The following is a 16015-nucleotide window of genomic DNA, read 5'->3' on the forward strand; positions in this document are numbered from 1 at the left end:
GACACGAAACATGCTCCTCCTCCTGCTGCTGTGGTGGTGTGTTCAGCTGGGGTTGATTCCCTCCTTCCTGCTGCTGCTCCATATCATCTCTAAGGTTATACATTTGAATCTGCATTTGGCAGCACTTTTTGTCCTGTCTGATTGTTTCTTTGGTACTAAAGACACTGCTGTAACATGCCGGTAATTGAGTCCATATCTGCAGGCACGTTGTACTCTTTCCTCGGTGTATAATCAGGGGCAACCCTCCTGCATCACCCTCTTCCAGCCACGTCCATTTTGTGAGCTTTGGAGTGAGCTTTAGGTCCCATACTGCCAGCGCTAAAGACCCCCTTCAGTCTGGTCGTGTCTCATCACACTTTTGACACAAAAATATCATTTTTTGGCTCACAATCAGGATGACGGCCAGCAGGATTGAGATGTATGGGGTGACTGAGAAATAAGCCAGCAAGCTGGGATTCTTTTTTTATAACTCTATATCCAACTCACACTCTATATTTAACAGGTTCACAGATTCAGAACAGCAGCATGGATATACAGAGAGGGTAACACTACACAGTGCTACCCTGACGCCGGGTCATCAGGGTCTTTATTGTGTAGGATTGGGCATCCTTCACTGATTTAATCTGGTCTTCGCAGAGACTGAGCTTCATTGCCATCATGTTATCAGCGATAGAGCATTCTTGTAATTCTATGTCCTTTCCCTGAACATGCTCTATTTTGGTTGCTATCGCCATCTTTATGACTTTGACATGGATTTCACTAACCTAAAAAGAACAGGAATAGAATTTGTAGTGAGTATTAAGAGCAGTAGGGCCTCAATTATGACAAATTATATTCTTTGTAGAAATGGAAAAATACAAAGAAGCTTTTTAATGACAATGTCTAACATACAATTGTTTGTGGTGGGAGTGCGGCAACATCCTTCAATGTCAGTTTTAGTTCTGAACTTGGGGTTGTAGGCATAAAGGTCAACAAAGTCATTTCCACAGTCGAATAGCCTGTTACGATCAGTTCCTAGGAATTGGAGGCTATAAAGTGGATACAAAATAGAAGTAAACACAAAGTGTAATAATTTAATAACCATCACTGTGTAATTTTGTATGGTGCTTGTTACAACTAACTACAGTTCAGGATGACTGTAAAAATATAGACCTCTGGAATTACTAGAGATTCTGAAGGTTTTTTTGGTTGTTGTTTTTTATAACTCACTCTGGTGCGTGTTTGATTAGTAATAAACTAATAAGGTAAAAAAGATGATTTGACATTATCCACGTTGCAAATGCAACACCTACCTCATACCTCCATAAGCATTAGGCATTGTGCTCGTATGGTAATGTAAAGAAAGATGTGGTACTATTACACAATGTAAACTGTAACCCTCTCATATAAACAACAAACAATACTGTAGGTGAACTTACTTGGATGCTTGGAAGCATTTCCCTGCTTGACCAATGTTTGCTGGCTGGATGATGTCGAGAACTTGCCATGCTTGTCTGAAGAAAAGACCACGCCATGGTGAAATTCTTGAGGGAAAGTTTGGATGGAGAAATTAACATAAGGTTTTCTGGTTGCTCTGGCATGCTTTATGTCTGTGATGCTGGGCAAGAAGCCTGCAACAGTGTCGTATGCTGCGCTTTGTTTAATCCAATTGTCATCTGGTAATACTTTAATCAAATTATTTTAAACATAATAAAGGTTAATAGTAATGAAGTAATACCTGTCACTGTGTAATTTTGTATGGTTTCTGTTACAACTAACTACAATTCAGCAAGACTGTAAACTACATTATCTGACTTCCAAACACAACACCTACCTTGTGATTAATGATGGTTATCTCTGCGATTCCCTGTGATTACACGTCACCAGTGACGCCGTGACGCGCTTGGCTGCGACCAATCAGAGGTCTGCAGTGCTATCACGTAACCAGTGAGGAGATAAGAAACGCATTTCTTACAAGTTTTTTACGAACTTCTCCTCCAAAAATGGTTTTGATCAAACTTGGAAGACGGCATGTCGTAAACTGACCCGAAATATGAATTTTATTCATAAGATAAGATAAGATAAGATAAGATAAACCTTTATTAGTCACACAACGGGGAAATTTACATCGTTCCAGCAGCAAAAAGGGGACAGCAGAAAATAGAGAGCATATATAGGTACGCACTATAAACAATATAAAATATATAGAAAACATAAAACTAAATAAACACCATAAATAGGAACCAGAGTACTAAGTGTATTGCACATATCTTGACACAATGCACATCAGGGATTGCACTTTCTTTTTTTTTTTTTTTTTTTAATATAGAAAATTGCACTTGGATTTTTTTTCACAGTGTGTGTGTGTGTGTGTGTGTGTGTGTGTGTGTGTGTGTGTGTGTGTGTGTGGTCTATTGGCTGCGCAGTTATACAGTCTCAACATTTTACTTTAGGTTGTAAAATTAATATTAATATTAATATTAATATCAATATTAATATTTTGTTAACAATACTACTACTATAACTAACCTAAATTATTATCATTATTATTATTTTTTATTATTATTCGTAGTAGTAGTAGTAGTAGTAGCATGGTCGGGGGCTCAGCCCACCCAAATTTTTACTTTTTACTTTTTATTTCTACTGTATATTCACAATATATATTGTACATTCAAGTATAAAATATCAAATGATATCAATAACAAGTAATGAACAGCTCAACAAGTTCAGGTAAAATAAATAAAAAAACTATTATCTTTTTCAAGAACAATATAAAGAAATAGTTACTTTCATCATTTCGGCAGTTTTTTATTGTAATAACTCTATAAAAATTATAATTGGTTTAAATAACAACCCTACTCTTTCGCTGATCCTGCTCCATTACTAGCCCACTAAAAATGTTCAAATCTGTGAGAAAAAAATGCACATATTCAACTATTTGAATGATGTTTAAATGTTTTATATAGGACAATAGCCTTTTGTATGTTACGTGGTCTTAAAAAATATTGCCTCTGGGTTTTAATGAGCCTCTCAGAGTTTATATGAAGAGGCTCTTCTTTCTAAACAATGTAAATGGTAGTTTTGAAGGACCAGATCATATTCCATCCTCACTCAACCTGTGGAGATAAGGATAACCCCAGGTGGGCTTGAAAGAGTATTGTGTGTTTGTTTTATGGCATAGTAGGATTGTATCTGTGTTTGATTGTTTGATTATTAAATCACTGTATGAGGGTAACACCCGGGGTGAAAATTGAGGGGCACAGTCTTGTAAATGACACCTGACCGATGGCACACAACCTCTCTTTGGTATAAAACTTTCTTTGTCAGTAGTTGGGGCAGACCGATCAGAACACTGCTTTAAAGCATGACTATTACGCTCATTTTAGTATTTTTAGAGCTTACAGAGGTTATTGTGCGTAATCACCGGGTGTCGTGACATTTCACTGCATATATGTGTGACCGTATGTATATGTTTGTGACAAATAATCTCTTGAACTTGAACTTGTATCTTTCTCTTTATACTGCAGAATAAATATCTTTAATACTCAATAGTTTTGTTTTCCCCTAGCAGGCAGATAAACCCCACTGACCATGCAGGAGAATTTCTCCAACAATCTGATGACGATGATGAGACTCTCTGTTTGGCTCTGTTGGACCTCTTCACGTCCAGGTTGTGTGCACAACGGCAGTCAGAGACCGGCTGTAAGATATCCAAGAAGGAGTCTTCTGGACAGGTCCAGGAAAAGCAACACGAGGTCCCGAACAAATTAAAGTGAGGACTTACTGAGATATTATACCATTGAGGAAATGCTTTAAGTACGCTTAGATCTTGTACCGATTAGGGAAGATTGAAGGAAATAGTTCTGAGTAAGCCTAAAGATTTTATCGGATCAAGAAGATCGTTGAAGAAGCTTTGTTGAGCTCAGAAATCCCCTGCACCCCCCCCCCCCTCAGATAGATGTATTGCCAGCTGCGTGCTGTGCAGGCTAGGGAGGGCAGTGGATTTATCGGTCTGGAGGACCATGGATGAAGTGGTCAATTTTGCATCGATCAAGAGAATCGTGGTTTTTGTTTGTTTATTTTTTATTTCTTTTTTTTTATGTTATTCAATAATTAAGTGGATATTATTGAATACATAAGAATTATAGATTATTCTCGACCCCTCCCAGCAAAAACATTGAGGGGAAGAAAGCCGAATAGTAATTTTGCTCCCTCCTAGCAAAAGTGTTGAGGGTAGGTGAGGAACTTCTGGTGTTGTAAAAAATAAAATAAAATAAATTAAGAACTAAAGTAAATTGATAATAATAAATAAAGCCACCTGTCGGTCATGCGGTGTATTGGGACACAGGTTTGTAAATAAAGACAACACTCTCATATGTTTTAGAAAAAATATATATATAAATAAATAGAAAAATACATACATGTCCTTTTTTTTAAGATTTAATTTTTTTGGTACTGATAATCCAGCTATGCGACTTACTTTCTAACTAGTTTTAGTAAGTTTTGAATAGTTAGGGAGAGGACGCATTCAAGGGCCCATTGTGTGACTATTTTCAGTGATACACATGAATCCTGGGTGATCTAATTGGTGTCTGGGGCGTGTGACCACCTGGCGGATGGATCACTCTGGAGCACGTGTGGATGAGATGAGTTCGGAGAGATTCTATCAGTGTCTTGGGGTACATTAAAATCTCGATGAAACAAGCAAATGTATAAACGCAAGATAAGCGGTGTATGTGTGTTGTACATAACATTTCAAACTAGTTTCACACGAGTCATTGGTGTAAAAGTAGTGTTATAATCTAAATATCTGGTAAGATTGCTGGAGAGGATACTGTAAGGCTTTAAATAAATTGAATTATAACAAGAGAGCTGTAAAACTTGTTGATAGACAGACAGGATTATGGAAGTTTATGTGAAACACAATTAAAGTAGGAAAGTTAGCACACGATGCATTTGGGATTCTTTGTTAAGGATGGAACTTGGATCAAAGAGAGTTGTAAAAGTAATTTCAGTAAAATATTAGTTCAGCAGAGGAAGCTGCAGGATTGAATATTTAAATAAAAGTCAAATGGTGCACTATGTGATTATGGTTTACTAGTGATGTGATGTGATGCAGCACTGGCTGCATCATCGCCTGGTATGGCAGCTGCCCTGCTGCTTATCGCAAGGCGCTCCAGAGGGTGGTGAAGACAGCGGAGCGCATCATCGGCTGCCACCTCCCCTCCCTGCAAGGCATCTACCGCACACGATGCCTTAGGAAAGCACGGAAAATCATAAATGACTACAGCCACCCAGGCTACGGACTGTTCACGCTGCTGCCGTCTGGTAAACGTTACCAGAGCATCCGGTTAGGACTACCAGACTCACAAACAGTTTTTACCCTCAGGCCATCAGTCTTCTCAACCTGCAACATCGGTAGTCACCTATGTAAATTAAATGTACATCACCACAACTACATGTACATATCAACCTGCACTCCTTCACTTTATATTTATATCCATATCTTGTGCAATAGACTGACCTATTTCTGTTGGTACTGCTACAATGTTCCAATTATTTTAGTTTCCGTTTTAGGATTATTTTTCTTATTTTCATTTTATGTACATGCACTGTGACCTCTTGCCTGTATTTGTAATTTGTAACTGTGACTCTTACTCTTTTTTTTTTTCATATTCAACTCTTATTTTATTAAAAAAAAAAAATGTCCTCCTTATAGTTGACTTGTTATTTTATCTTTTTATGCCCACTACGCAGTTGTTGCCTGTCATTCCCCAAGAATTTCCTTGTACCGAATGACCTTGTGTTGTACTGTACACTTGACTAATAAAACACTTTGAACTTTGAACTTTTGAACTTTGGTGTTAAGCAGACTAAATTAAAATCTAATTGAATTTAAGTACCAGTTAACAACAGCAGTCTATGCTGAAGTAGTATGAATAGATATTGAACGGTTTGAACTGTTGGATTGTGTTTAGAGAAATTATTGTGATGTCGATCATAGTGGTGTGGTGAGTTGTGGTAGGTTTTAAGTTGCTGAAAGAAAAAAAGTGTCTGTTGATTCATTGATGCAACTATCTTAGCAGAAGAAGCTGTTAAACGAGAAATAACTTTGATCCATTAAATGGTTCTCCAGAATCGTATGGTACTAGACATAATGAGTGCTGCTCAGGGAGGTGTATGTGCTATGATAGGTGAGTCGTGTTGTACTTACATTCCTGCCAATGATGTAGAATCAGGGAATTTGTCTTTAGCCATACGAGCTATGATAGTTACGTGATGATTTAATGAAAGATCAAGCTTACACTTGGGACCCATTTACTTGGCTAAGAAATGCATTGGGATAATGGATTTCTACGCTCATAACAATATTGATACCTGTAGTGATAATGTGTTTGATGCTATGTTGCTGTCTAGCGTGTATATAATACCTATCCTTCGTAAGATGATTACTTATAATGATGGCGGGACAGTTTGTCTCCATACCACTAGATGATTGGAAACCACCTTGTGATGATGACGGAGATGTTGAGACATTGAGATGTTGAAATGTGAAGATGTTTGTCTAATTATATTTACCCTTACTTATAGGATGTGTTAGTCATTATTCACACAATGAATTTTGTTGTTGTCATTCTTAAGTGATAACCATTGCTTAATCTGCATAGCATTATGTGTTTGTGCAATCTTTACATATTTATTTCATAATGTGATTCATGATTTTTATAGATAGATAGATAGATAGATAGATAGATAGATAGATAGATAGATAGATAGATAAAATCAACAGGCAAAACAATAATAAACAAATAAAACAATACAATAAAACTATGAAGAAAAAAAGACAAACAGCTGAAAAATGAAAGGTTGTGTCAAAAAATGAAATATACGGTCCTAAACGATAACTTATGAAATTAGCAGTGAAACAGAAAGATGGATGTACAATAAACCGACATCAGTAAACAAAATGTTGGCAATAAGCTTATACACTAAAACCAAAAATTGACTGTAAACCTATATACGTCGCAGTATCGAGATTCACACGATGTATATGCAAAATATAAATTATATATGTGTAAACAGTTTACACATATATAGTTAATATTTTGCATATACTGTATACAGTCGCGCATGCGCGACCAAAAGATGACCAGGCCAGAAATTCGCGGCCGCAATTGTTTCAGGATGCGCACTTGCGCACCAACTACCAAAGCAGCTGAGTAGGAAGAACGGGATTCTTGGGGGAAAAAAATAAAGAATAAAGATATAACTTCAAATGTCACCTGGAAAATGACTAATTTTGCGGACTGCGTATCTATCGCTGTCAGTACAGCGGTGCGTTTGCTCTGGTTGTTTTTAGCGCGCGAGCTCCGCTAGTTCGACCCTTTTTGGAGACACTTCTTTACGAGCCACTCAGTGAAAATAGTCGTCGGATTTGATTCAGTTGGTCAAATGTACGTTGAGCGAAGGAGGACTTCCAGTTACCAGTGAACGAGAATCAGAAGAGTCGGTCACTCTTATGAACGGTATTCTCACATTAATTATTCCATTCTGCCAAAATAGTTTATTTTGGTGGAATGCAGTGCCGTAGTCTACCCAGACTCCTGAATTAGTCAGTCATTTTTATTGTCATGCATGTGGTCTACCCGATATGAAATATTAAATATTATACAATATAAATGAAATAAAGTTAATATTTATTTATTAATTTATCTATTTATTTATGTATTTATATGTTTGTTTGTTTATTTATTTATATATATATAAAAAAAAACATTAAGGTTGAGTACCAAACACCTCCTGGTGCTCCCCTGAGAACCAGACCAAACAGTGTGCTGTCAGCATGCTGGGCATACAACACAGAGTATTTGTCTGCCATTGCATCTAGGACAAAGTTAGTCTGCAAGTGGAGTTCAAGTTCTCAACCTGCAATGCAACTCTTTATTAATTCTTAAATCATCAAGAACTGCTGCAATAACTCTGTTCTGTGGATGACCTGTAGAATGACAAGAGCACAGTTTTTGGTTATAGAGAACCACCACCAACTCCCCTCTTTGGAGAACTATTTATCATGTTTGAGTCTATAAACAACTGATCACTACTCCAAGAGGGGGAGAATCACCATGGGTGAGACAAATAAACATAGAAACAAACAACATTTACACAAAAACATAAACATTGTGTGTGTGTGTGTGTGTGTGTGTGTGTGTGTGTGTGTGTGTGTGTGTGTGTGTGTGTGTGTGTGTGTGTGTGTGTGTGTGTGTGTGTGGTCTATTGGCTGCGCAGTTATATAGTCTGACAGCCGCAGGAAGGAAGAACCTACGATAGCGCTCCTTCCCACACTTTGGGTGAAGCAGCCTAGCCTAGCCTAGCAGCCGTCAGTCTCATGCATGAGGTGGGATTTGTTCTCCATCATGGATGACAGCTTAGCCATCATCCTCCTTCCTCCCACCACCTGCACTGGGTCCAGGGGGCCCCCCAGGACAGAGCTGGCCTTCTTTATCAGTTTGTCAAGTCTCTTCCTGTCAGCTGTGGTGACGCTGTTGCCCCAGCAGACCACTCCATAAAAGATGGCTGATGCCACCACGGTGTTGAAGAATGGGTACGTCTGTTCAATGACATCCACATACTACTGATGTTAATTTTTCATTAACAAAAATAATAGGTGTGTCACAGACGGAACAACCCCAACCTGAAACGATCGATGAGTGTGTGTGTGTGTGTGTGTGTGTGTGTGTGTGTGTGTGTGTGTGTGTGTGTGTGTGTGTGTGTGTGTGTGTGTGTGTGTGTGTGTGTGTGTGTGTGTGCGTGTGTGTGTGTAAATGTCCACCGGTGAGTGTACATGACTTATCCCCATTGATACTGGTGTAGAATGTCGGTAATATGTCGTGGCGCCTCCAAGCAGCGGAAAGGGCGCGAAGACCCCCCGAAGTCCGCAGCCCCATGGGTGGGCCGGCAGAACCCCCATGCCCACCCACGCCCCGCACAAGGAGGAGGTCCGCCCAACGGCAGCCGACCAGACGCCCTGCCCGGCGTGAGTGCCAAGTGCCCATACACGTAGCAGCGTGTGCCCAGCGCGGGGCACCTCGATGTTACACCCCCCGGCGATGCAGGCAGGCTGCCAGGTATTCAGGCCCTCCGCCACCGCCAGCACCCGGGGCGCCCGCCGCAGAGAAGCTGCGCCACAGAAGCAAAAACCAACAGCCGCCCCCACACCACAATCAACACCCACAACAGCAAGCAGTCCCCCCAGGGGCCCCGGAAGGCACCCAAAGGCACTCTCCGCAGCACCGCCAGGTCGCAGCACATCCCAGGCACCAGGCCCAAGCTGTCGGGACTTGGGGGTGCGAGTCCTTCAGGCAATTGTAATCAGAATCACTCGCACCCCTCCTGCCCCGCAGACCCTGGTCCAATGGAGTGTTGTTTGGAGTAGGAGTGGTGTGCGATTGTATGTGTTCTAAGCGAATGTGAGAGGGATTAAAATTTCGGGACGGACGAGAAGCACGTCTGGGTGGGAGCGTGACAGGCAAGATGGCAGCTGCCCGCCGCATCCCCACCCACATAGCCTGCCCCCCGCCAATCAACATTCAAGAGGTTTATTCGTCACATACATATTTTCAGTGAAATGTCAAAAGCTTCTGCTCCAGGAGAGGCTCGAACTCACAACCTCGGCATGGCTCTACAGTGCACTGACATATAAGTACCGCGCGCTAACCAATTGCGCCACTGGAGCTTGTGTGGCGTATGTGCTGAGTATGAGTTTTGGCAGTGGGAGAGAGAGGCGAGTCGCGACCAGATCGATCCAGGGGCGCAGCAGGCCGAGGAGCAACCACGCAGACCCCCCCCCGGTCCCAACCATGCCAGAGTGAGTCCACCTCCAGTACCTGGTGGCAGCCAACCTACAGCGATCAGCCAAGGGTGCAGAGCGGTCCGCCATGCCCCTCCGCCATGTCGAGCAGCTCCGCGCCCCCATCAGGCCCCTGGTCAGCCCCCAGCCGTCGAGCATGCGGACTACAGAACAGAGGGTGGCAGACAGCACCCCCACCCACAGCCCGACCCCCCAGCGACGAGTGGGCGCCACCACCCAGACCACCTTACTCCCCCGTGGGGCCCCGGGATACCCCAAGAACACAGGCCCACGCACCACGGATGTCCCCAGAGCCGCCCGGGTGTCCACCCAACCACAGAGCCCCAGCAGACCAGGAGGACCCCCACATGCCCCAAAGCACCATGACATTGTTCCAACTCGGGAAGACTCAAGTATTAAATGATGGAGTTATGTCAGTGATAAAAGTAGCCCATATTTCATTAAATTAATTAACATTGTTTTTGGATATTGCCAATAGTTTTTTCATTGAGATGTAATCTATTAATAACTGCAACCATTAGGATGTGGTGAGATTATCTCTCTTTTTCCAATTGAGTAATATTGTTTTCTTAACAATTGTTAAGGCGATCAAAATGGGTGGTGGTGTTTCAGTGGTGGGTCGACTGAGGAGAGGTCACCGAGAAGACATATAGATGGGAAGACTGGAATGCTGCAACCCAAAAGGGTTGATAGCTTCTTGGTGATGTTGGTCCAGAATGCTAGGATAGGCGGGCAGAGCCAGAAGGCATGAAAGTAGTCATCTCTGGTATCAAGGGAACAGTGAGAGCAAATGTCTTCATCCGCAAAACCCATTTTGAACATTTTGTGTTCCGTGATATGGGCTCTGTGCAAGATCTTATATTGGATGAGTTGCATTTTGGAGTTGCGGGTCATAGAAAAGGTGTTGTTGCAAATAAGCTTCCACATGTTGATATCAGTGGGGATAAATGCAGAGGCCTGATTTCACCGGCCACGATCCAAAGTGTGTATGTGTGTGTGTGTGCCTGCATGTGTTGTAGTGTCTTCTTCTTCTTCTTGTTCAATCATTTCAGGTGGTTGTAGGATGTTGTTTGTCAATTTGATTTTAACTTTTAACTAACTGCTGTAATTGAAGGAATTGAAGGAAGCCGGGCCACCGATATTATACCTTTGGGTTAAGGTTGGGAAGGATATAAGCAAATTGTTTTCAAAAATGTGTTCCAGATGAGTAATTCCTTGTCTTTTGCAAGACCTAAAGATTATTGGTCTGTTTTTAACCAGGAAATCTGGGTTGGCCAAATTGGCGTGAATTTGTTTGGAGATAGAGTGTGACCACTGAGTTTGAGGAATTTCCACCAGGCTGACAGAGTTGTTGTGATAAATGGGTTTTTAAAGCAATTATGTTTCCTTATCGATTCAGTAAGGAATGGGAGATCAGGTAATGATAACTCCTGACATTCAGATTGTTCAATGTCTCCCCATCCATGAGCCAATTGTTGCTCTGGTTGTAACCATTAAATTATAAATTGAAGATGGTTTGCTAGATAGTAGTATCTAAAGTTTGGGGCTGCTAGGCCTCCACAGTCTTTGTTTTTTTGTAGTGAATGAGGTCGTCTTAAATGGATTTGAGCAATGGAGTGAAGTTAAGGGTAAACAAATCTGATAGATTGGTGGAGATATCAATACCAAGGTATCTAATATTGCCCTTGATATGATTAGGTGAAGTTTCTAGGTTGCAGCATTACAGTCCCAACTACTGAGTGGTAAGACTGTGGTTTTAGTCCAATTTATTAAATAGCCTGAGATAGCTGAGAATTTGGATATAAGATTGAACACCTCCGGTAGGGATGATATTGGGTTCCGTATGTACAACAAGATATTGTCTGCATACAAACTGATTTTGTGAACAGAGTTTCCTGTTTGTAGAATGGCACAGACGGCGGGGGAAAGAGAGGGCCAAGAGACAGTCTGCCTTCATCGCAAACCCATTTGGAGTCACAAAGCAGTTACTTGGGCAGAAACTAAGCGGCCACATCATTTGTCCCAAAGAGGTCATTGACCACCATCTCCGAAACACCTACAGTGATGCTGCTTGGGAGGAAGACCTCGGTCCCTATAGACCTTTGATAAACCCCCCAGGACCCACCACTGACTTCAACAGCAAGGAGCCCAGTTGGAAGGAGGTTCAGGGGGTCATCAAGGCAGCCAGAGCCAGTTCTGCTTCGGGACCAAGTGGAGTGCCCTACAAAGTGTACAAGAGGTGTCCCAGACTCCTTCACCGGCTGTGGAAGATCCTGAGGGTTATCTGGAGGAGGGGAAAGGTAGCCCAACAATGGAGATTTGCAGAAGGTGTCTGGATTCCCAAGGAGGAGAATGCTAAGAACATCGAGCCGTTCAGAACCATCTCGCTGCTCAGCGTTGAGGAGAAGATATTCTTCGCCATCCTATCCCGTAGGTTGACAGAGTTCCTCCTGAAGAATGAGTACATCGATACTTCTGTACAGAAGGGTGGAATCCCAAAGGTTCCAGGATGCCTCAAGCATACAGGTGTGGTCACGCAGTTGATCAGAGAGGCAAGAGAAGGGAAAGGAGACCTAGCAGTGCTGTGGCTCGACCTCACCAATGCTTATGGATCCATTCCACATAAGCTGGTGGAAACAGCATTGGATCTGCACCATGTCCCAGGTAAACTCAGGGACCTCATCTCATTGACTACTACAAGAGTTTCAAGCTGAGAGTCACCTCTGGGGCAGTCACATCCGAGTGGCATCGGCTGGAGAAAGGGATCATCACTGGATGTACGATTTCAGTGATCCTCTTTGCCTTGGCCATGAACATGCTGGTCAAGTCAGCCGAAGTGGAGTGCAGAGGTCCCCTCACCAAGTCTGGAGTCCGCCAGCCCCTCATCAGAGCCTTTATGGACGACCTGACAGTTACAATGACGTCAGTCCCGGGGTGCCGATGGATCCTTCAGGGCTTGGAGAAGATCATCATCTGGGCTCGGATGTGTTTCAAGCCTGCAAAATCAAGGTCCCTAGTGCTCAAGAGAGGGAAAGTGACAGACAAGTTCCGCTTCTCTCTGGACGGCACCCAGATTCCATCAGTCACCGAGAAACCAATCAAGAGACTCGGCAAGACCTTTGATTGCACACTGAAGGACGCTGTATCCATCAAGGCCACAAATCGGGAGCTGGAGGAGTGGCTGACAGCAGTGGACAAATCGGGTCTGCCTGGTAAATTCAAGGCCTGGATTTACCAGAACGGTGTTCTCCCCAGGTTTCTGTGGCCCCTGCTTGTGTACGAGTTCCCAATAACAACAGTGGAGGGCTTTGAGAGGAGGATCAGCCATTACCTCCGTAGATGGCTGGGCCTGCCACGAAGCCTGAGTAGCATCGCTCTGTACGGGCAGAACAACAAGCTGAAGCTCCCCATAAGCAGCCTGAATGAGGAGTTTATGGTTTCCCTGTGCAAGAGATGTGCTGCAGTACAGGGAATCCAGTGACCCGAAAGTCTCCCAGGCTGGCATCGTAGTCAGGACTGGGAGGAAGTGGGGGGCAAGGGAAGCAGTCGAGCAGGCTGAGTCACGCTTGCGTCACAGCGTGCTGGTCGGCTCAGTGGCATCTGGACGAGCAGGGCTTGGTAGCGTTCCAACCACGTGCTAAGACAAGGCCCTGGGTAAAGACAGACGCCGACTGGTCCAAGAGTAGGTGAGAGCTTGCGTGGAGGAACTGCGCGCTAGCCAGATGGTGGGTATGCGACAGCAAGGCGCAACAATGATGGGGTGACGGAGTGACGTAATGACATGATGACGACTTTCTGTGATCATTTATACTTTTCAGGGTCCTAGTTTTCTGATGCCTTCCGAGTCCATGAAACGCATCATGGACTCCTACAGTTTGTATCTCACGACTTACTTGAATCCCAAGAGTAAGGAGGGACACAATGTCGCATCTTACACGGGTTTGATGCAAACAGAGCGATGGAATCTACACCACACAGGTTGCATGACGCAAATTGAAGTTTGGAGCAACAACCTGCACATATATAAGTAATTGGATGGTGATATCACAAAGCGTCTTACTCCACAAACTCCTCCTGCTCCACCACCCAACCGGAACGTTTGGAACCATGACGTATTGGCGATGCACGAACGTTCGGCTACTTCCGTTCAAGTTTCATCATTTTTCTCAAATTCCTTCTCCATATGTAACTGCGTACATTAGGATCATTTGGCTTTCAAACTCATTATTTTGGCGTTTAAAAGAACGGACAACACAACAAAATGTAGAGTCCATCAATATTATGAGTCACAGGAAATCTGAAATCTGAAAATCTGTCACCAACCTCAACGGACTTCATCACGTCATCAACTTCTTCTGTTGTAATAACAACGGAAGTATTGTCGGTCTCAACCGGTGGTTCTTGAAAATATTCTGTTTCATCGTCACATTAAGTTTGAAATCTGCTGTTTGAAATGTTCTCCAAGTCCAGAGTAATATGAGATTCACTACCGCTGTCGTTCTCCGCGTCGCCGTCGGAGAACTGACTTTCATCTTGGAAAATCAAGTCCAGTACGCGCTGCTAACACGGACTTAGATATATCGCACTGGTCAGATTAAGGTCCGAAATATGATTCAGAGCTTCCACCACCCGCTTTGCATAATCCATAACAATATGGAGAAGAAAGTTTCCACAGACAAGTGAGTCCGAAACACCCCCGTGCAGCGCTTTAACTGTCTGTTTACGGAAGTGATGTTGGTGCGTGACACATGACAGGCTCCTTCATCTTCTTCTTCTACGCCCTTTTTACAACTGTGGCTCCGTGTGTGAAAGTAGCACGATTTAAAGGTTGAATTCTATCAAAACGGGTTCACATTGTGACTTCAGATCACATGGAATATAGAGGAATGATCTTCACCTGGACGCTCGCTTTAAAGGAAACGATCAATCTGCGTTATTCACCGCTGTTCCGTGTCTCGTAAGTGAACTGCGTTTCCCCATGTAATCGGGAATGTAACGGGAATATTTAACTCCACGGTTTAACATATTTCTACTATCTATTAATCAAACTCTGTTTTGAAAATACATTGCAAGATTAAAAAATAGACAAAGGAACACAAATCTGGAAAAATCAAATTTTCCTTCAAGAAAGGTTTTTTCGACTTATTTGGCTGCTCCTGCGATTTTAGAATTGCACAAGATGGTGAGTTTTGCTGTGGTGGGACACAGCAAAACTGGATGGATATGGATCGATTTGGATGAACTTCGAACCATAGGATGTCTGCCGACATCCCGGTTCTGACGACACGTCCACCATGTCTGTTACTCCAGTGGTTTTCCTGTTCCAGACACTTTTAGCCTGAGAAGTGCCAAGGAGAATAATAATAATAATAATAATAATAATAATAATAATAATAATAATAAAAATAATAATAATAATAATTAAATAAAACAGAATAGAATATAAAAGTAAAGTATAAAATAAAATACAAAAATTGTCAAATATACTCATAGCTGGGAATACAAAACAAAAAATGTCTAATAGATAAAATACACATAATATACAATGTGATCCTGTGCCCAGAATCAGTTATTTGTATGGGAATAAATAAAAATGATAAATAATTCAATGTATTTACTAGGTTGTTACAGTTTTAAAACATATAAAGCTTTTGTTTGAACAAATGAACAAATTTGTTAACAGTTTCGGATTGTTGAGTAACGTTGTCAGACAAAGCTGGCTGATCTTCAATAAAAAAATAAAAAAATACGTGGTAAATGGTTTGTATTATTGTATTTATATTAAACGGCATGTAAAACCCTATTTCAAATTCATACGCCGTGGTAAAATGTCATTCCCGCTTAACATTTCTGTTCTTCCTTTCTTACTCATGCATATCCGCCCTAACCACAAAAATAAGTCAAAATACTTAACTTATGAATACGCGACCAGCTAAAATAAAAGTTTTAAGGGGGCAATAAATAAGGGGAATGAAAACGACTGATTCAACAAATGATGAAAAAGATGACCATATACCACCATCTAGTGGATTCAATCCTGTAGTGTCGAAGAGAATGAACCAAAGACGTAAAAAGATGTACATTTTTATTGTACTTTGATAGTGCTTATATTTACGGTACTTGTACGGTTAGTTTTCGGTGACTTCATTATGTTGTGTTTTTGTGCGT

Source organism: Zeus faber, assembly GCF_960531495.2.
Source record: "Zeus faber genome assembly, chromosome: 11".
In the NCBI taxonomy this organism is placed as follows: domain Eukaryota; kingdom Metazoa; phylum Chordata; class Actinopteri; order Zeiformes; family Zeidae; genus Zeus; species Zeus faber.